Source organism: Salvia splendens, chromosome 11 (genome assembly GCF_004379255.2).
Source record: "Salvia splendens isolate huo1 chromosome 11, SspV2, whole genome shotgun sequence".
NCBI lineage: Eukaryota > Viridiplantae > Streptophyta > Magnoliopsida > Lamiales > Lamiaceae > Salvia > Salvia splendens.
In genome coordinates this window covers 10,956,376-10,978,169 of record NC_056042.1, presented here as the reverse complement: position 1 = coordinate 10,978,169, position 21,794 = coordinate 10,956,376, and the positions used below count along the sequence as shown (strand labels likewise).

Below are 21,794 nucleotides of genomic sequence, written 5' to 3'. Positions count from 1 at the left end.
TTCGAAGCGTCAGTGTACACCACGTAGTTCACTCCAGGCTCTGGCATCGCTAGAATCGGTGCACTAGTTAGCTTTTCCTTTAACAGTTGAAACTTGCCTCACACTCTGGGGTCCAATTGACTTTTACCCCCTTCTTGAGTTGTTGGGTCATGGGTCTCGCTATCTTGGAGAATCCCACTATAAACCTTCGGTAGTATCCTGCCAAGCCTAGGAGACTCCGAATCTCGTTCGGTGTTGAATGTGCTTTCCATTGTTGTACCGCCTCAACCTTGGCGGGATCCACTCGAATTCCTTCTGCCAACACAATGTGACCAAGGAAGTTTACTTACTTAAGCCAGAACTCGCACTTGCTAAATTTGGCATACAATTTCTCACTTCTCAACGTCTCCAAAGTGATTCGCAGGTGTTCCTCGTGTTCCTTCTCATCCTTCGAGTAGACGAGTACATCATCTATGAAGACCAAGACGAATTTATCAAAGTATGGATGAAGCACTCGATTCATCAAATCCATGGATACTGCAGGTGCATTCGTCAATCCAAACGGCATTACTACAAACTCATAGTGATCATATCTTGTGCGAAAAGCAGTCTTTGGTATGTCTTCTCTTCGGACTCTCAACTGATGGTATCCGGACCTTAAGTCCATCTTTGAGAACACACCGGCTCCTCGAAGTCGATCGAATAGGCCATCTACCCTCGGCAGTGGATATTTGTTCTTGAGAGTCATCTTGTTCAACTCTCTATAATCGATACACATTCTCAGCGTTCCGTCATTCTTCTTCAAAAATAGTATTGGTGCACCCCAACGTGGCACACTGAATTTGATGAAACCCAGGTTTTACAGTTCTTGCAGTTGCATCTTGAGTTCTTCCAACTCATTAGTCATCATTTTGTATGTTGTCCTAGATTTTTAGGGTTGATCATGGCTCCAAGTCAATTGTAAACTACGACTGTCTATTTGTCAGGAAAGGTAATCCAACATGACTTTTCTTAAAGATCCTAATCTCATGTCTATATTAAAGACAACTTATTTCGCCATTTTCACTTTCGGTCCTCTTCATCAGGATGTGAACATATCACTGAAAACTTCTTCCAACATTCCATCCATTTTCTTCCAATGCGAAAATTCTTATAATAATATTCCTAATTCTCTACTTTGGTTGAGGAGGTGGTGGGGATACCACGCGTTCTTTCTTTCAATCCCTTTCCTGCTCGACATATCTTGACTCGAACGTTTCCCTCTTTGTTGATGGTGTCACCTTGTTAACATACTCTTATTTTCTCGGCAATTGTCGTATTGTAGCAGTGATCTTTAAATACTCATTTCCTCGTTGCTCACTTAGTTTTATTCATCATCCTCGTATCGATCGATCAACTATTTTCACCTAGATCTCTACACCGTATAAGACGATCAAGCCCATGTGCGTAAAATTTTCTTAACATTTTTTTTTCAATCTCATTATCTATGTACATAACAAGACATTCAATTTCTAGTTCGTCACAAGCGGTTCATAAATGCGAAATATTCCTCGTCTCTTTCTATTGGTCGTGTCTACACTTCTGGTTGGTATATCATCTCAATGCGTGTCGGTCTATAAAACTTATTTCCCATGTGTATCTTAAAAGATCAAGCTTTTGCCTTTCCCAACAATGTTGCATCAAGAACTCCGAATATGTATCAAGAACTCAAAATTTAGTCAAACAGTCTTAACTTGGATATGGACTGATTTCAAATTATAACAACACTGCTAAAACGTCTTTAAATTGGAAGAGTTTAGAAATCACTCAAGGAAACAAGAATTACAATTTCAGCTCTTTTGCTTTGAATCTCCACACTAACTCGCAACAATTGGTTTGGATTATCCCAACAAAGCTTGAAAGAACATAAGGTAGGTCATGAAAATAGGATGAGATATAAATAGATCTCAATTCCAGTGGTAGGCTACCAAAAAGATAATCCAGTTGTCCGATCAATGTTGAAAGGTCCATACAGCAATGGATAATGTCCCAAACATGTCATGGCCAGAAATGATAAGTTGCATGAGGATTTAGAAATGTAGGCAGTTTCCACGAAGCAACACTAATCATGGTTCAATGAAGATCAAAATATGGAATAATGTAGCACATCAATGGATTCACAGGTTTGCAACCAACGTGAAGTGAACTTTTTAGGAAAATCAGCTAGATCAAATACGTTAAGGAAAAAGAGAACACGGTAGCCTTAACTTGGTGTTGCAGAAAGAAAAATCATTGAGCATGAAACAATATATGTAGTGAAACTGAGCTAAAAAGAATTTCACTTCTGCAAGAAAGAACTTGCCGCATGCATAGTTACGAAATAAAAAGGTGTACAAAAGTTCCAAGAAGAATATTCCACCCTTTGAAGATACATATATGGGAGATGTGATCATACTGAAGGTCCTAACTGCAAACAACTTTAGGAATGAAGTTCAATGAAGGAAGCTCATAAGGTCAAAATACTGTCCTTACGAAAGATGAATCAAAGAAGACTATTAATCAAGATGCCCAAAGTTACAAAGGCAAGCACTAATTTTCAAGAACTGAAAGTGAGTCATGACTCGATATAGAGGAAAAAAAATATATAATGGGCGTTACTTGCAAAGCATGAGTCAACCAAGGCGTTTAAATGGATAAGGGCTCAGGTTATTCAATATATATCGAAAAGAATTTAGAATCCAAGTACTGTTGATTTAAAATAATTCATTCTAGCTACGAAGGACGCACTCTCTAGTCCATTTTTCGCGAGCCTGAACATGGTAATAACATTCTAAGAAACCTTGGACTCCAAGTTGAGATTCATCGTGTCATTACAACTAATAATGGTAGTCGAAAGCCATATCTTCATAATATTCTTTGCACGTAATAACAGTCATTCTCTTGAAACGTTGTAGTTATACTCGCGCTCCTCAACCTGCTATAACGGTCGTTTCGTCGCATCGCCACTTTTGACATATGATTGGATTTATCTTATTAGATCGCAGGTATGATCTCTACCTTCGTTGCAGGATTACATCATTTCGCATCTCTTCTTGCCTCAAACATTTTCTCGTTTGGAACATCTCTTCAATTTGCACTTCTTCTTTTCTTAAACTCTTTATCATATACTACGTCTTTTCACATTCTCCTTGTTTTTGTCATTGAGGGAAAAACAATACTGAATTTGTAATCATTCAATAAAGTTCGAGTTCACACCACATATTTCCATTTGTCCTATCACTCGGAAAAGTGATATTGCAGTTGTCAACAACTAAATTCGATATCGTTCAATCTAACATACTTCTTAGGCACTCTATGTTCACATACAAAGTTCATATCGTCATATTTCGCTCCCACCAACTATTTCATAATATACTTCATACTTCAACGCCAATAGACCATCAATTAATACGTGTTTCACACATTAAGCTTGCTCCAACAGTTCGTGTCATTCCAAGAAATAGAAAAAAAAAATTCCATGGTCCACCGACCTCCATCCCCACTCTTGATCTACTTGCCTTGTATCTTGACCCCAACTTTCAGATTCTCGTTCCTTTTCATTGCTCAGAAAAGCAATAGGTAAGTTTTTAACTTAGAACTACAGTTCGCACAGTCAACTAGGCCTACATCTTAGGCACTCTAAGTACACAACACATTTCATCATTTCGTAGATAAAAACTATCACATTAAAAGTCATGCATACTCCAGATAAATAAGTATTATAACACACAACATTTTCACATCTCAAAGCAAAACACTTTCACACTTTACATTTACATTCAAAATTTTTGAAATAAAATTTTCTTCAAACTCTCATACTTTCCTCAAACTTTCACATCTCACTTTCAACTTTAGAGTAAAAGTTTTGACTCAAAACTCAAAACATCATTGAACATCCACTTTCATCTTTCATGTAAAACAAACAATCCATCGTTCCTCTTCACAACTTGCTCTTTTTTCAAACATCAGCAAATACTCTTCTCAACTTGAAATCGATCCCTCATGGAAAGATTCTACTTCCTCGTTCTTATTAAAATTTTCTCCTCTCTTTCTCAATTTTTTTTCTCATCTTCCTTTCTCCAAAACTTTCTCATAAAAGTTTTCTCACAAAAATATATATTACCTCTTTCTTCACGGTTGGACGTGACGAGTTGTGGTGTTGAGCCTTCGATGTTTAACGCTTTAGCCAATTAATACAAGTATAGTTTTTTTTTTTTTTTTACTCGAAAAGACTCTTGGGTCCAGAGCGGAAAGAAACTGAGGCTCTGATACCAAACTGTCACGACCGCCCTTTAGGGTTAATAAATACGAGCGATCGTGATTAAAAGAACTTAATAAACAGACGAAGAAAACTAGGGTTTCAATAAAGAGTTTGACCAATAATTAATATTTAATAAAAAGGGGCCAAGGGGTTGACATTATCCAGATAATTAGGTTCAAAGCTAAAAGGTTGATAAATAAAAACAATGTCTCAGCGGAAGCATTTAAGAGAAAGAGTGACGTCATGTGTGGAGACACAACGACACCCGTAGTTCACAACTAACCAAACCATGCTTCAATTTTAAATTGCTCAACGCCACCAACTGCTCGTCGCCGCTCAACCTGCACATAGGGAAAACACATGCAGGGCTGAGTACTTAATATACTCAGTGGGCTTATGCCGAAAACATTTGATGAAAGTTATGTCATCCATACCATAGTGAACTCGAGTTTTACATTTAGAAAATAAATATCATCGAGTATCACAAAACAATTTCATAGACTGGCCAGTCAAAACAATCTCCCCACTTTCTCATCAATCATTCAATCACATCCTCTTTCCATGGTGCGACGAAAGTGTGGCCACACTATTCGCCCACGAGACCGGCCGACTAGCAAGGACGACTCACGATCCCACCTGTGTACACTAGCCTGATAGGGTCTGCGGCCCTACTCAGACCCGAATTCGCTTAACATAGCCCTATAGCCTAATGGGGCGAACTCACAAACTAGGCATCAGGCAACAATCACAACATAGCCCTATAGCCTAATGGAGCGAACTCACAAACTAGGCATCAGGTAACAATCTCATCATCAAACAAACATGGCATGACATAACAGTTTAAACCACCCTTATTACACCATAATCATACTTTTGAAAACGTTAAAGAGTTTCAGTAAAAGAAAGCCCACCTCGACTGCTTAAATCTCAAGTACTCTCTTCCCTTTGGTATCACGATTCACTTGCAATGATTCACCTTTAACATTTAGATTATATATATCAACACACTCTTCAAATAAATAAATAAAAATGCATGCATCCTAAGTAAAGTCTTTTATCTCGTTTCTCGATTTTCGCATATTTTTTTATTATTCGGCGGCCGCTTGTGCCCATAATCCCTCCGTTGACTCCTCGTACTTCCCTCCAAAATGTAGAAATTAATCCCAATATTTATTTAAGAGAGTAATTAAATTCCCGCAATTATTTCTCTTCAAATTAATTATTTCCGACATAAGATAACATTATTCACTCTTTAAATTATTCCGGAGATTAATTAAATATTCGTCACGATTAATTGTCGGCCCAAAATTTAATTAATTCCCTACCTTATATCTCCAATTTAATTAAGAGGCCCCAAATAAAAATAAAAGAGGGCCCAAACTTTAAATAAATCCTCCCATTTAATTATAAGGCCCAAAGATAATTATTTACTTAGCCCAATTATTTCTTCATTTCAAATTGTGAGGCCCAAACCAAAAAGGTAGCCCAAAAATTATTTCTCACCATCGTCTTTCCCATCCCTTCTCCTTCATTTAATTCAGTCCCAAAATTAGAGAGTTTCTCCCAAATTCCCGCCGCCTTCCCGATTCACTCCACGCCGCAGACCACTGCTCACCGGGAAGAAACGATGTTGCTATCACGGTGTAGTCGCCGGGTCAGCCTTCGCCAGCCTCCGTCGCTGCAGCGAGAGGAATGGTCGGCGTTCAGCCGCTGCTGTCGTCGCCGTGTCTGTTCGCCCCTCCGTCGCACGCCGCTGTACCATCGGCGGTAGCGCTGGTTCGCCGCCGTGGAGTCACCGCAGCCGAGCAGCAGCGTTGAGTCAGGCGCCTGCTGTCGCTGCTCCGTATTGTCGCTGTCCGGTTGCTGACAATGCTCGAACGGTCCCCGAACAGCTCCGAAACAGGATGAAGTTCGTCTTTTGACTTGCTTCTCGGATCGATTATTTCCCTGATTCGGAACAGCCCCTAACCAGTCCCGATTACCCCGAAAGATGAGTCTATTACAAAGTTATATTCCTTTCGTATTTTCCGATTAATCCTCGCGGTATTCGATTATAAAGTTCGCTTGATGTTGGTTTCAGTTTCTTTCAGTTTGGTTCGATTCCTAATTGATGTGTTCTAGCAGTATTTGAGTTCTAATTGTATGGTATGCTCCAGTAGGAATTGGAATTGGGAGGGAGTATACCTTGAACAGAGCTTGAGAAAACAACTGATAGCTCCGTCTTTTCGAGTTTGGTTCACGGTTTCTGCCGGAAGAAAATTGAATGAGTTGATTTCCAAAAGAAACGTGCAAAATCGAGGGAAATTTTTGCAGAATTACCTTGAATTAAAGTTGAGAGGAAAAGTCTTGTCTTCTTGATTGCAGAGATAGGAGAGAACGGTTTTGGGAAGGAAATAATATAGAGGGAGGGATGGTTTAGATGTGAGAGAGATTTAGGGGAGAGAGGGAACGTTTTTTTCTCAACGTGGTTGAGGGGGAGGATTCAAATTCCTCATATTTTTTATATATATTTTTGATTAATTTGGATTTGTTTGGTATTTATTTGCAGATTACGGAGGAGGATAATCTTTAAAGAATCTTTAAGAAAAAAATTTAATCAGTGTTGACTGAGGACCAAATCAACAGGGAAAATATTTAATTAGATTAGTTTAATTCACAGTCCATTGTATTTTATTTTAAATTGTGCAGCCCACAATTTATTTATCGCGGACTGGATTATTTATCCCATTTATTCGATCTAGCTCACGAATTGAGTCCAATATATTTATTCCTCACGGAAAGGAATTATTTTAACTTCACGCAGTAATTTATTTCACAATTTCTAGTCCAGCTACAAATTCCACTCAACAATTAATTCACGGGCCCTCACAAAATTAATCGCATTAAATGCAAGTACTTTGTGGTTCAAAAAAAAAAGTTGGGTTTAGAAAAACGGGGCGTTACATCAAATGTGCGGCGGCGGGACCCCTTTGACTTAATCTCGTGCGCCTCCTCCACCGCCTCGGCCTCCTTCCGGAGTGGGTTCAACCGAATAATCTCTCAAATCTGGGATAATCCCTGTGAATACCTCGAGGCGGAAGGACGGGCATATCCATCCACATCAAAATGGGGTGGTTGGTACCCCCCGGCGTCGACGAACTGGAACCACCACCCAGGACATTGTACATGCCCCTTAATCGCCGAATGCATTGATGTCAAACCCGCCGGAGCCGCCACCACCAGAGTTTCTGTCGCCGGACATTTTGTGATGGGAGGTTAGATGAAAATTGGAGAGGAAATGGAGATGATTTGGGAAGAATAGATGTGTATTTGTGTGTGAAATGAGGATGAATTTGGAGTATTTATAGAGTAAAAAAATTTAAAAAAAACGGTCGAAAAAACAGTAATATTAGCATTTTTCGATTTTTTATTTTTTATTTTTTTAAATTTGAATTTTAAAAATAAATGATTTATTGCGCCAGCGTGACGATGCCCACTCGCGGGCCGGCGAGTGGGCGTCACGCATGGCACCGGGGCGTGTGGCGAGACGGCTCGACATTCTTCTCGACGGGCTGGGGACGAGACGGGACGCTGCAACGCGTCTCGCCGTCGTCTCGTCCCGACGTGACGGGTTACGAGCCACCCACGTGATGCGTTGCGGATGGCCTTAGAATCCCAATTAGGGTCTTCACTCTTCAACGATAACAAATTAAAATTGTCTCACTGAGGACTTGTCCTTGATTCGTGACAAATCAAGTATATAAAATATAGTGTGAAATGAATGGGGAAATGAATAGCGAACATTAGGTAATTGCTATGCTTGGTTCAATTCCTATCATTCCTAATTATTACTCCCTCCGTTCCACAAAAATAAATACTCGTTTTTTAGTTCATCTCATAAAAATCTGCATTTTCTAAATTTAGAAACGCTTTTCTTTCTAATGAGGTGGGACTCGTTCTCCATTAACAATATTTTAATTATTTTTTCTCCTTATATCTCTCTTACTTTACACCAATTGTGCATTAAAACTCATGCACAATCAATAGTGCATATTTTTTTGGGACGGAGTGAGTATAAATGAAGTCTCAGAGTATGATAAAATCATTTTGTATTATTAAATTAATCTTTAAAACATAGTACTAATATACAAAATTCTCACTCCCTCGGTTCTTTGTTAATTGTGGCATTTTTTTCTGCACGGGATTTAAGAATAGTGTGTTAAATAGATGGTGAAAAAAGTAAGAGAGATGAAGAAAGAACAAAGTAAAAAAATAGAATTATTTTTTGTCAAAAATAGAAATGCTTCAATTATCTTAAAACTTATCAAAATAGAAAAATGACTCAATTAACATGAAATGGAAGAAATATCTATTTTCTAGTATCTTTCTAATTATAAGAAATTTCTCATATTTTCATTTTGTCCGTCACATTAATCTTATTTTCAGCTTTGTCCCTCACAATATATTATATATTACTCCTTTTTTTTATCTAGTTCAATCTTATTTTATCCACATTTTCTATTTTTCTTCTACTCTATACACTTTACCTCTTTCTCTCTTATATTTTATCAATTGTTTTGTATTAAACTCGTGTCATCCACCAATGAAACTATTTTTTGTGGCCTAAACCCTAAACCCTAAACGACTTCCCCCTAGCATGTAAAAGCACTCTAAAAACCCGTTAGACATCGTCGAACTTGATGGAATTCTGAGAATCGAACTAGACAATGCTCCTAAGTTGCACACTAAGAGCATTTACAATGGGCGACGTAAAAATCGCCGATCAATCGACGATTTTTTCGTCCCCATTGCAGGTACATTGCCCATCGGCAGCTCCTCCTCGGCGAAACACCAAATGAAAGGTCTTTCAAGATACCTCATTAAGTATTTAGAGCTTACGATAGGTTAAAAGGCCAAAAGACTTGCCACATGAAAGGCCAAAATCCATCCACTAAGAGCATCCACAATAGTGGACGAGCCGGCGGACGAGCGACCGGCGAGCCCCTCGTCCGTCACGCTCGTCCACTATTGTGACCGGCGAGCGGTCGATGGACGACCCATCGTCCGTCGATGCACCACGCGTATTAACGAGATTCTCTTCTTTTTCTCTATATTTCTTGACATCCCGAAATGGCTAGTGGTAGTGGTGCAGGTGGCAGTAGTAGTGGTACAGGTGGCAGTGGCAGGGATGATGAAGTATCGCGGCGAATCCGCGAAGAGATACGGGCCTATACGTCCGCTGAGATAAATCGCCTGATGAGGGAGCAGCAGTAGCCGACGGTACCTCGCCCCATCCAGCATCAAGATGTAGTACACCGCGACCACGTCGCTGCACACCAACGGTTATTTGACGACTATTTCACTGAGCAGCCGCGGTTTGGGGACAACTTCTTCCGGCGGCGTTTTAGGATGCACCAGGGAGGATGCGAGTGGCAGACCCGGTGACTCGCCTATACAGAAGTGCACTGCTGCAATTAGGCAATTGGCCTACGGAGGAGGGCCGACATGTTCGACGAGTACCTCCACGTCGGTGAGACGACTGCCCGCGAATGTCTCAAGTATTTTTGCCAGGGCGTCATTCAAATATTCGGGGAGAGGTACTTGCGGAAGCCTACCCACCAAGACTGCCAGGATCTTATGGATATGCACGGGACAGTGCATGGATTTCCCAGGATGTTGGGCAGTATAGATTGCATGCATTGGGAGTGGAAGAACGCCCATCGCCTGTGGATTTGGCTTCAGAGGAAAAAATCCCACAATGATCCTCGAAGCCGTAGTTGTCTACCGGCTGTTGATTTGGCATACATATTTTGGGGTAGTTGGGTCGAACAACGACATCAACGTCCTACAGTCATCGCCCCATTTCAACGAGCTGTGCATGGGTGTCGGTCCGGCCATCAGTTTCGTCGCCAACGGCAACTAACATGATATGGGCTACTATTTGGCGGATGGGATATACCCTAGGTGGTCCGTCTTTGTGAAGACGATCAGATGTCCAATCGAAGAAAAGAAGGTCTACTTTGCGAGCCAACATGAGGCAGTGCGCAATGATGTGGAGCCGGCATTTGGTGTGCTTCAGGCTCGATGGGCGGCGGTGAGGGGTCCAACCTGTTTGTGGTATGACGACTGCATTGATGATATCATGTACGCGTGTATTATCATGCACAACATGATCATCGAACAAGAAGGTCCAGAACTGACTGATTGGACCAATGAAGATGACGTCGGGCCAAGCCACGACGTGGCCACCGCCAGTGTACGAATGGGGATACCTCATGATGACGCCGGACGGCTCCAAACACATGCCGACATGCGCCAACAAGAAGCCCATATTCGACTCCAGCAAGATATCATGGGCGCGGAGGAGTGCACGTTGATATTTATAATGTAATTTGTTGATTTTTTAATTGTACTTTTTTAATGTTTTTAATTTACTGAAATTATGATTGCAATTTCTCCGTATTCGTGTCGAAATTTTAGTTCTGTATTATTAAAATGTGAATTTGTTTGTTGGGATTTCCTAGTGCTTGTCCACTATTGTGCAGTGGAATGTCCTAGTGATGTGACAGTGGGGTGGGAAGTCCTAGTGACATGGCAGAAGGTGTTTTTGGGAAGTCTTAGTGCTAGCTAGCCCTTGGGGAAGTCCTTCATATTGTGAATGCTCTAATGGGACATTTGCTACAGCGACCCGCTGTGAAAAACATAAAAATGTCGTATATATACACGTAAATAAGCCGATATTTTATTATTGCTAACATATTCAACTCTACAATACAAGACAATCAACAATCAACATCCCATAATTTTACTCGGCTTCACGCTCGACTTCTCCGCTACCATTCCGTCGTTTCCAGCTAGCGCACGATACTTATCCTTCCTCGTGAAAGTGGTGCACTCATACGACAATGTAGCAGCGATCACCATCTGTATATAATTCGCCACGTCATGGCTCGTCCTCCCGCCACCACACGTCAGCTCGCGCGGCACCTTGCTGAGGAACGCAACCTCGTAGGCGGGGCTCGGGTTCATGAAGAAGTAGAACGGGTCAATCCCCTTCCACACCCGCGCCGTCGTGCCGTGGAACATGCTCATCCAGTTCACCATCGCCACAAGCACCAGCTCGTCGATCAGCTCCGCGAAGAGCGCGCTGAACCGGATGAGGAAGGGCTCGCGGCACGTGGTGCCCTCGGGGCAGATGGCGAGGTCTCCCTTTTGGAGAAGTTTTTTTATCATTGAGGCGTCGGTGGCGCGCTCGTGGGTGAGGCGGATGGTGGGGATGTGGGAGATGAGCTCGGAGAGGCGGGAGACGGAGTAGGTGACGGCGGGGATAGGGCGGCCGACGGTGGTGGAGAGGAAGATGAGGTCGAGGAGGGTGCGGTAGGAGCAGATGAAGAGGATGCCGGAGGTGGTGGTAGGAGAGGGCAGGGGGTTGCCCTTGATGGTGACGCGAATGCCGATGGCCCAGAATGCGTGGTAAACTAGCGGCATGGGGAGGAGGGCGCCCACGGCGATGCGGAGGCAGGGGCGGAGGAAGCCGGCGGGGATCCAGAGGATGAGGAGGAGCGCGGTGACATACTTGGATTTTACATGGTTTTAGAGGGTGGTTTTGTATGAATTTGATCATATATCATCTATCATTAGACGTGTTTATATCTACTTCTCTATTATGTTGGTATGTTGACCAGTTTGTTAAGAATGTGTAGAAATATGTGCAAAATAGGTGGATGTGCAGCAGCCCTGGTTTGAGATAATTTTACTAGAGATTTTGAATTCCAATCAACTCTCAATGCATATCATTCTCTTTGTCTTCGAAAGAGCTTCGCGTGGGTATCTTAAACACCTCAATCGGAGCACTGTAGAAGAAGTTATGGTCATTTTACAAGAACTGCGCTGTCCAGAAAATCTCACGCGGCCGGGTGAATTTTTACCCTTTATAATTCCACCCAGCCGGGTGACACTTTTATAACGTGAGGACTCCAGAGACTTCTATCCGACCGGGTGGATTTCATGTTGAATAATTCCACCAGGCCGGGTACGTTGTTTTGGCGTATTTTTATGCCAGAAATGCGATTTTTGATGGGGATTAAAAGGAGAAAAAGCCTAGGGTTCATTCTATTCTCTCTGAGCCGCAAAAACACACACTCTCTCTCTAGGAAGCACTCTTGGAAGAAGATTGGAGATTCAAGCTTCAATTCCTCCGCCAATTGTAATCCGTATCATGAATTCCGTTGTTTCCCTTGGTTTTTGTTTGTTTTCTACTTTGAACATGAGTAACTAAACCTTTCATGTAGAATTCTTGGTGAAGATGCATTAATTCATAGTTTTAATCCAGTTGATTTCGTTTTATCTTGCTCTTGCAATTGTTTGAATTATTCTTGTGCTTTTTCCTACCAATTGCTTGATCACCAATTGGGAGTGTAGGGTTTCTTAGAGTAATCGGGAGATGAAATAATTAATCTTGAAAGAGGAATAATTCACACCTTTATTCAATAAAACTCGGGAGAGTTGATATTCTGAGTGAGATCATTAATCTAATAAACCTGTTGGGAGTTAGGTCTAAGAAATAGAAGGGGACTTCAATTATTATACCTAATCTACGGATTTCTCACCTCGGGAGGGGGTTTAATCTACATGTGTGATTGATTCAACAATTCTGGAGACTTTAAATGGTAAATCGGTTTTAATTGGGTTAGGCTATGAGTTGTGCATCAGATCCTTGAATTTTGCATATTTCTCCATCATCTTACACAACTTGCTTAATTGTTTTCTTGTTTAAGTGTTCTATTTTAATCTCTGCATTTACATGTTTTCAGTAGTTGTTAGTTTTAAAACCAAAATTTCTGATCGTCTAGATAGTAGTTGAAATTAGTTTGTGGTACTTAGGTTGACACTTAATTGTCTCTGTGGGATACGATATACTCTTGCTTGCTATTTGCTACGATAACCCCGTACACTTGCGGGTAATATTTTGGTAAAATAAAGTTGAGTCAAGTTTTTGGCGTCGTTGCCGGGGAAAATTTTGTGTTATATAGCTTGATATCGTGATAATAATCAAGATTACTACTTCAGATTTTACTGCTTTATTTTTCTTTTAATTTTTCAAGTTTTACATTTATGTTTTGTGTTCAGGTGTATGCACACACGTTCTAAAGGCTTGCCTCTAGAACGTTTCGACTCTGAGATCGAAGCATCGAACCGTAAGAGGAACGCATATAGGAGGCTCACGCAAAAAATTCACACTTCTTCGCCTACCCGCGCAGGAGCATCTTCAGATCAGAGGGATCTTTCACCCATCCGATCACCATTTCAGGATCATATTCAGTTTGATCCCGTTTCTCATAGTCTGATGGAGAACGAAGAGGGTAACAACGACCCACCACCCCCTCCTCCCACTAATGCTGAGCTTCTACGACAGCTGGAGGAGTTGCACCAACAGGTCAATCGTGGATCACCTGTGCCTGTGCAAAATCAGTATGTATATCAAGGAGTGGCAAACCCAACTGTCCATAACAACATCGCGGCCAACACTTTTGAGCTGAAAAGAGGACTGATTCAAATGGCGGAGAACATTGCTTTTAGGGACAAATCCACAGATGACCCTAACAAGCATATCACCAAGTGCATTTAGATCTGCAACACAACGAAGTTGAATGGAGTGACAGATGAGCAGATTCGACTGAGGTTGTTTCCCTTCTCCCTGGAGGACTCAGCAAAGGACTGGTTAGAGAGTTTGGAGTCGGGTTCTATTAGAACATGGGATGCTATGGTGGAAAAGTTTTTGGAAAAGTTCTATCCCTCGAGTGAGGCTATTAAGAGGCAACATGAGATCATTGCCTTTCAGCTGAACCCTGCAGAGAATATTAGAGAAGCATGGGGGAGGTTCAAAGCCTTGATGAAGCGGTGTCCCAACCATGGGTTAACCCCGACAGTGCAAGTCATTACATTCTTTAAATGGTGCGTGCCTGAAGCACAACGGGAGTTGAATTTGAGCTCAGGTGGAAATCTTCTCAAGAAATGAGTGAATGAAGCTATGGAAGTGATTGAGGAGCTCGCTTATAATGATGAAGGATGGAGTAATGAGAGGAGTAAGGTGCATAGGGTGGCTTCCACTACAAATCATGATCCAATAAGCACCTTATCCGACAAGTTGGATGCTCTTACAATGAAATTTGACTGCATGGCGATGGGGCAGCCCTCTCAAGGACTCCAAAGAGGTGTGGAAGGCGTGAACTACGTGCAACAAGGGGGCAACAACAGGTACTATAATAACCAACGCCCTAACTATCAGGGTGGAGGTTATAATCAGTACGAGAACATGGGGCATCACAACCTCTCTTATGGGAACCCCAATAAGGCTCTGCAACCACCTCAGGGGTTCACAGTTACTCATGGAATGGTTAATGATCAAAAGAAGATGACCACAGAGGACATACTCAAGTCATTCATGATTCAGACAAACAAGGTCATGGAAAAGAACAACCAAAGGATGGAGAAAGTTGAATCAGGCGTGCAAGGAATGGCCACTCATCTGAAGAATATTGACATACAGATCAGCCACATTTCCCAAACTGTGAGTGCTAATACTCAACCGGGAAAGTTTCCATCAAATACTATCATCAATCCCAAGGACTGCAAAGCTATACATCTGAGGAGTGGAACAAGCTATGAGGGACCTCCAATGTCATCCGAAAATGAGGATAGAGTAGCAGAAGAGAGAGCTGAAGAGAAGGAATTGGTCGAAGAAAATGAGACTGTGCAGATTTCTACTCCACCTAAGGAGAACACGACTATACATTCACCTACACCACCTACAGCTCATAGTCCAGCTGAAGTGAGGATCCCTTATCCTCAACGTGTTCAGAAGAAGAAGACAGATGCTCAATTTTCAAGGTTCTTAGACATCTTTAGGAAGGTTAACTTGAATATCCCATTAGTGGAGGCACTTTAAGAAATGCCTACATATGCAAAGTTCCTAAAAGATGTGCTCTCCAAGAAGAAGAAGTAGACTGACTATGAGACGATGAACATATCTGAAAACTGTAGTGCCATAATTCAGAAAAAGCTACTGGCCAAGCTTAAAGATCCTGGCAGTTTCAACATCTCATGCGTCATTGGAAATGACAGACAGACAAAGGCACTTTGTGATCTAGGGGTGAGCATAAATTTGATGCCATTATCGTTTTTCAGAAAGATGAAGATCGGCACTCTCAAGCCGACAACAATCATACTGCAAATGGCAGATAGAACCGTCACCTATCCTAAAGGAATTGTTGAGGACGTTCTTGTGATGGTACATGACTTCATATTTCCCGTCGATTTTGTAGTGTTGGATATGGAAGAAGACGTGAATGTACCACTTATCCTGGGGCGTCCATTCTTTGCAACGGGAAAAGCATTGATAGATATAGCAAAGGGAGAGCTCACTCTTCATATGGGCAACAAACGCCACATCTTATCTATCTACAATGCTATGAAGAGTCGTGAGGAGGAGGAACTTGTTATGAAGAAGGAGTGCAAAGTTGTGCATGTTGTAGAGGTCCAAAAGGCACAAGAAATTGAGTCCATATTTGGGGATTTTTCTTTGCCGCAGTGGATGTTTGGTTCATGTGGTGGATCAAGTTCTAAAGAAGAGACTGCATTAAATCCTAAAGTGAAAGAGAAGAAAACAAAAACTGAAAATTCACCCAAAATGGAAACCAAAATTTCTGATGGAGCTCTGAAAAATACTTGGTGGAAGAAGAGATTGCCTAGATCATATGCTTCCAAGATTGACAGAAAGTCAAACACCACCAGTTATGGCGTGACATGATGCAGCTCATGGAGGACGTCGAGCCAACGACGATAACCAAAGGCACTGTAAGGGAGGTAACCCCTAGTAGGTAACTTTTTAATTTTATCATTTCAGTTTGTTTTTGGTGTGTTTTGTGATGCTTGCATACCATGTAAGTCTCCCTTCTCCACCAACTTTTCAAACTTATTCTTTGCAGAGCTTTAAATAAGTTTGGGGGATGATATGGTGGATAGGGACACTAATGAGGTACTTATCTTATTGCTTTATTTTTGCTTTAGATTGATTAGTTGTCTTTTGCTGTTTTTTTATTTTGTTTTAGGATAGAATTGCTTTGTCTTGAATTGAAATTTTTTTTGGTAGTAATTGGGGTGAAGACTAGTCGCCTATGATAAAAGAACCATCCATTTTGAGTTATCACTTGACCATTGACTTGGGAGTTTGAGTAATAGGGTGCATAAGCAACGAATTGCTTGTTTACCTTGATTCATGCTATTTACCCAAGTGAGATTTTTTAGCCTTCAATTCTTTCATGTGCGTTTTATCATCAATTGTGCATATGTTTCTAGAACTTGCTCCTGGTCTTCTTGAGTCTACATAGTGACCTTAAAGATAGGGGAAGATGTTAGGCCATCGTTGTTAGCCTCATTTTTACCTAAACACTAACCTTAATATATAACATCCTTGATAGCCAAGTTTGAGCCTTAAGCCTTTTCTTTTGTCAAGCTAATCAAGTGGGTTGGGAATCCTAGACTCTAAATTTATTGAGATATGAAAAGAAGAGTTGAGAGAGTATAATTGAAAAAAAGTTGGTTGAGTTTGTACTTAAAAAAAACATGAACGGAAAAAAAAAAGAAAAAAAAGAAGAAAGAAAAAAAATTGTATATAGAGAATATGTTGAGGTCTTTGGAAGTTGGGAAGAAATTAGACAAAGTCTAGTTATTATCGAGAAGTGTTTTGAGAATGGTTGAAGTTAAAAGTTGATTGTTGTGATTTCTTGGGATTTTACGTTTTGGGAATTTCAGTCACTTTAGCCAAATATTTCCTCACCTTACCAAAGAGCCTACATTATAACCTAAATAAAATACCTTTCAGACTCTTGATTTATTGTCACACGAGGTAGAGGAGAGGTTAGATATTGAGCAAGCTTATGGTAAACCATGCATTTTTGCTTGATTTGAGTGACTACTTGATATCTTATACACTTTTTAGTGAGGTGAATATACACACATATATACATCCTGAGTGATGTATGAATCCAAGGTGATATACGAGTTAGTAGTAAACGTGCATTTGACAGCTTAACTTGATGGAATTTGTATTGTGATATGTTTTTTTTATTCCGCATTCTTTGAGACGATGATGATGTCTAAAACCCCTTTAAATCCAAGTCTTCTTTTAGTTCTTTTTCTTCATTGCTCGAGGACTAGCAATTATGTAAGTTTGGGGGAGTTGACATACTTGGATTTTACATGGTTTTAGAGGGTGGTTTCGTATGAATTTGATCATATATCGTCTATCATTAGGCGTGTTTATATCTACTTCTCTATTATGTTGGTATGTTGACCAGTTTGTTAAGAATGTGTAGAAAATGTGCAAAATAGGTGGATGTGCAGCAGCCTTGGTTTGAGACAATTTTACTGAAGATTTTGAATTCCAATCAACCCCCAATGCATATCATTATCTTCGTCTTCAAAGAGCTTCGCGTGGGTATCTTAAACACCTCAATCGGAGCTCTATAGAAGAAGTTATGGCCATTTTACAAGCACTGCGCTGTCCAGAAAATCTCACGCGGCCAGGTGAATTTTTACCCTTTATAATTCCACCCGGCCGGGTGACACTTTTATAACGTGAGGACTCCAGAGACTTCTACCCGACCGGGTGGATTTCATGTTGAATAATTCCACCCGACCGGGTACGTTGTTTTGGCGTATTTTTATGCCAAAAATGCGATTTTTGATGAGGATTAAAAGGAGAAAAGGCCTAGGTTTAATTCTATTCTCTCCGAGCCGCAAAAACACACACTCTCTCTCTCTCTAGGAAGCACTCTTGGAAGAAGATTGGAGATTCAAGCTTCAATTTCTCCGCCAATTGTAATCTGTATCATGAATTCCGTTGTTTCCCTTGGTTTTTGTTTGTTTTCTACTTTGAACATGAGTAACTAAACCTTTCATGTAGAATTCTTGGTGAAGATGCATTGATTCATAGTTTTAATCCAATTGATTTCGTTTTATCTTGCTCTTGCAATTGTTTGAATTATTCTTGTGCTTTTTCTTACCAATTGCTTGATCACCAATTGGGAGTGTAGGGTTTCTTAGAGTAATCGGGAGATAAAATAATTAATCTTGAAAGTGGAATAATTCACACCTTTATTCAATAAAACTCGGGAGAGTTGAGGTTCTGAGTGGGATCATTAATCTAATAAAACTGTTGGGAGTTAGGTCTAAGAAATAGAATGGGACTTCAATTATTACACCTAATCTACGAATTTCTCACCTCGGGAGGGGGTTTAATCTAAAAGTGTGATTGATTCAACAATTCTGGAGACTTTAAATGGTAAATCGGTTTTAATTGAGTTTGGCTATGAGTTGTGCATCGGATCCTTGAATTCTGCATATTTCTCCATCATCTTACACAACTTGCTTAATTGCTTTCTTGTTTAAGTGTTCTATTTTAATCTCTGCATTTACATGTTTTCAGTAGTTGTTAGTTTTAAAACCAAAATTTCTGATCGTCTGGATAGTAGTTGAAATTAGTTCGTGGTACTTAGGTTGACACTTAATTGTCTCTGTGGGATACGATATACTCATGCTTGCTATTTGCTACGATAACCCCGTACACTTGCGGGTAATATTTGGGTAAAATAAAGTTGAGTCAAGTTCGGCCACGGGGTGAGGCTTTTGGACGAGGCGGCCGTCGTGGAATACGATCGGCTAGGGTAACTTGTCGTCTTCTACGGCCTTCACTTGGGGTTTCGATGAGACGATGTAGGCCTCCTACATGCATTGGATGAAAAAACATTTAGGGACTTTAAATTGAATGAATTAATATTATTTTCTCCATAAAAAATAGCATTGTTTTTTTATTTTCGCGTGTCAGCCAAAATTATGGTAAATTTCATTTCTAATGAGGCGATTCTCATTTTCAATTAATAATACTTTAACCACTTATAACAAATTTTAGTTACATGAAACTTGAATAACAGAATTAGTAATCTTAGTTAACTAACAACCGGTTCACTATAATGTTAGGATTATACTTCTTCCGTCCAAGATTAATTGAGTTTGTTCGACATGGATTGAAATTTAAGAACAATGGTAAAAAATGACTTGAAAAGGTTTAGTGAAATATGAGACCTCTTATTTTTATACTCCATTAGGAGTTCCATGTGAGTTTAACATGAGTATTAATAAATGTAAATGAAAGTGAGTGGAAAAAGATAATGGAATGTGTAACCCATTTTTATAATAAAATATGAGTGGAATGAGTTAGTGGAATGTGGGTTCTACCTACCATTTATAGTAAAAGTGAACTGCAACTCCTAAGGAGGGACGAACTCTATGGTAAGTTGGAACTCCAAAAGACGTATAGAGGTAATATAAGTGGGATAAGTTAGTGGAATGTGAGACCATTACCAAAAGTAATACTCCCCCCGTCTTACTTTAGGAGTCTCAGTTTACCATTTTTGGGTGTCCCACTTTAGTAGTACTCACGGTTGAATATTCCATAAATGGTAATAAGCCTCACATTCCACTAACATTTTTTCACTCACATTTTATTATAAAACTAAGGGTTGTGATCAATTGAGATTTTTTAGCCTGATTGAGAATTGAGATGCATTATCAGTCACTCATTTTAATGTCAACTACGCACATATAATGTCAACTACATATATAATCTATGTCAACTATATATACAATTCATGTCAACTACACACATATAATGTCAACTACATATACAATTCATGTCAACTACACACATATAATGTCAACTATGTGTACAATCCATGTCAACTACATATATCTACATATATTATATGTAAAACGTTGTTGTTGACATAAATAATATAGGTCGTTGACATGAAAATATTTATTGTTGACATTAATTATTTATAAAATGTTGTTGTTGACATAATAGTTGACATAAATAACGTTTGATGTTGACATCGTAGTTGACATAATGTCTTTGTAGTTGACATTGCGCGAAAATGACAATTATGCGCCCTAGTTTACATAATGTCTCTGTAGTTGACATTGCGCGAAAATTGTGAATGAGTGGCTGAAAATGCATCTTAGTTCTCAATTAGGCCCAAAAAGTTCAACCTAACAGGACCCATAAAACTAATATATAAATGTAAGAACCACATTTTACTATCTTTTTTCATTGACTTTTCTTTATATTTCTTAAAATCCGTGCCAAATTTAAGTGGGACTCCTAAAGTGGGACAAAGAAAGTAAAGAGTAAGGACCTCAATTAATTATAGATGGACTAATAAGGAAATTTGTGTTAATTAATAATGGACGAAGGAATTACTAACACTAATAAATCTAGGATTTGATATAGGCTTGTTGAATTCAAGTAAAACATTAGAAAAACAACAATATTACATAACAAATTGCAATAAAAAAAATACTCCACGATTATAGTACTAGTAAACACTACTATAAGCTAGCGTTACCACGATCCTTATCACTTAATCCTCATGTTACTATTAGTACCATCTAAAACCAAAACTACTAACCACACTAATCAGTTAGATTAAATATAATTACCTTGCACAAGCTCATGAAGGCAAAGTCCGTATGCCTATCCCCCAACCCAATCACCGGCGCCGCCCCACCGTACGCCGCCATAAGCGCGTCCGCCTTGTTCTTCCCGACCAACACCCCGGGCTCCACCACGAACCCCGTTGCCCGGCCGCGGAAGCTCAAAATCCCCGTGCCCAACACCAAATCCGCCCCCAAAAACTCCTTCAAAAACGGCTCCACCATAACCCTAGGGTTCGCCGTGAGCACGCACCGCCGCCCGCAAGCCGAGAAAACCCGCCACGTGTCCGGGTGGAGGTCACCCGCGTAGAACTTCGGCAGCACCGCCCTGGCCACCGACTCGATGTCCGAGACCCTCATCCCGGCGAACGCTGCGAAAACAAGCCCGCGGATCCCCGCCGACTCCGACACCAAGTAGTATAGCACGGCGGCCGCCGGCGAGAGGAGGAGGAGGAAGAGGAGGCGCAAAATGCAGCCGACTTCGAAAGCCACGAGAGCGAAGTAAGGGAAAGAGCTCCTCCCAATAAGAAGGGTTCCGTCCATGTCCGCCACCACCGTGTCCTTCTCACGCCCGATTGACGGGCAGTGTTCGACGCTCGGGAATGTCGCGGCGGCGGCCACAGGTTTTTTTTTTTACCAAAAAAATATTCCAATTTTTTTTAGAAGATTAATGAAATGCATGCATGACTTATGTTTGGGTATAAATACAACATAGGAATAAGAAAAGGGACAAAAATTAGGGATTTTTTTAGTGGATGGCGAAGAGATTTAGGGTTAGAGATTTTAGTACTAATTATAGAAGTTGACAGATTGATTAATTTAATGGAATTTTTGAGGGGGTGTGTTGCTTTTATTGGATGAAGGGTGCATTTCTTGACTTGGTTTGGCTTAGTTTTTATCGTCGCCTTTTTCAACTTTTGTCTTGTAAATAGGCCATAACAACAAATTTACTTTTTGAGCTTAGGTAGCTGACTCATGCTAATTTTGCATTAAAAAGCGTCAC

At 40.4% G+C, this 21,794-nt stretch overlaps 1 non-coding gene and 1 pseudogene across 1 annotated transcript; both read right to left on the bottom strand.

Moving 5' to 3' along the window:
* Positions 1-11,026: 11,026 nt before the first annotated feature.
* Positions 11,027-21,418, bottom strand: LOC121754422 (annotated as a pseudogene).
* On the bottom strand, positions 14,050-14,155 carry LOC121756645. Its single transcript, XR_006041024.1, has one exon. It is a non-coding gene; the product is annotated as a small nucleolar RNA R71 (small nucleolar RNA).
* Positions 21,419-21,794: the final 376 nt, after the last annotated feature.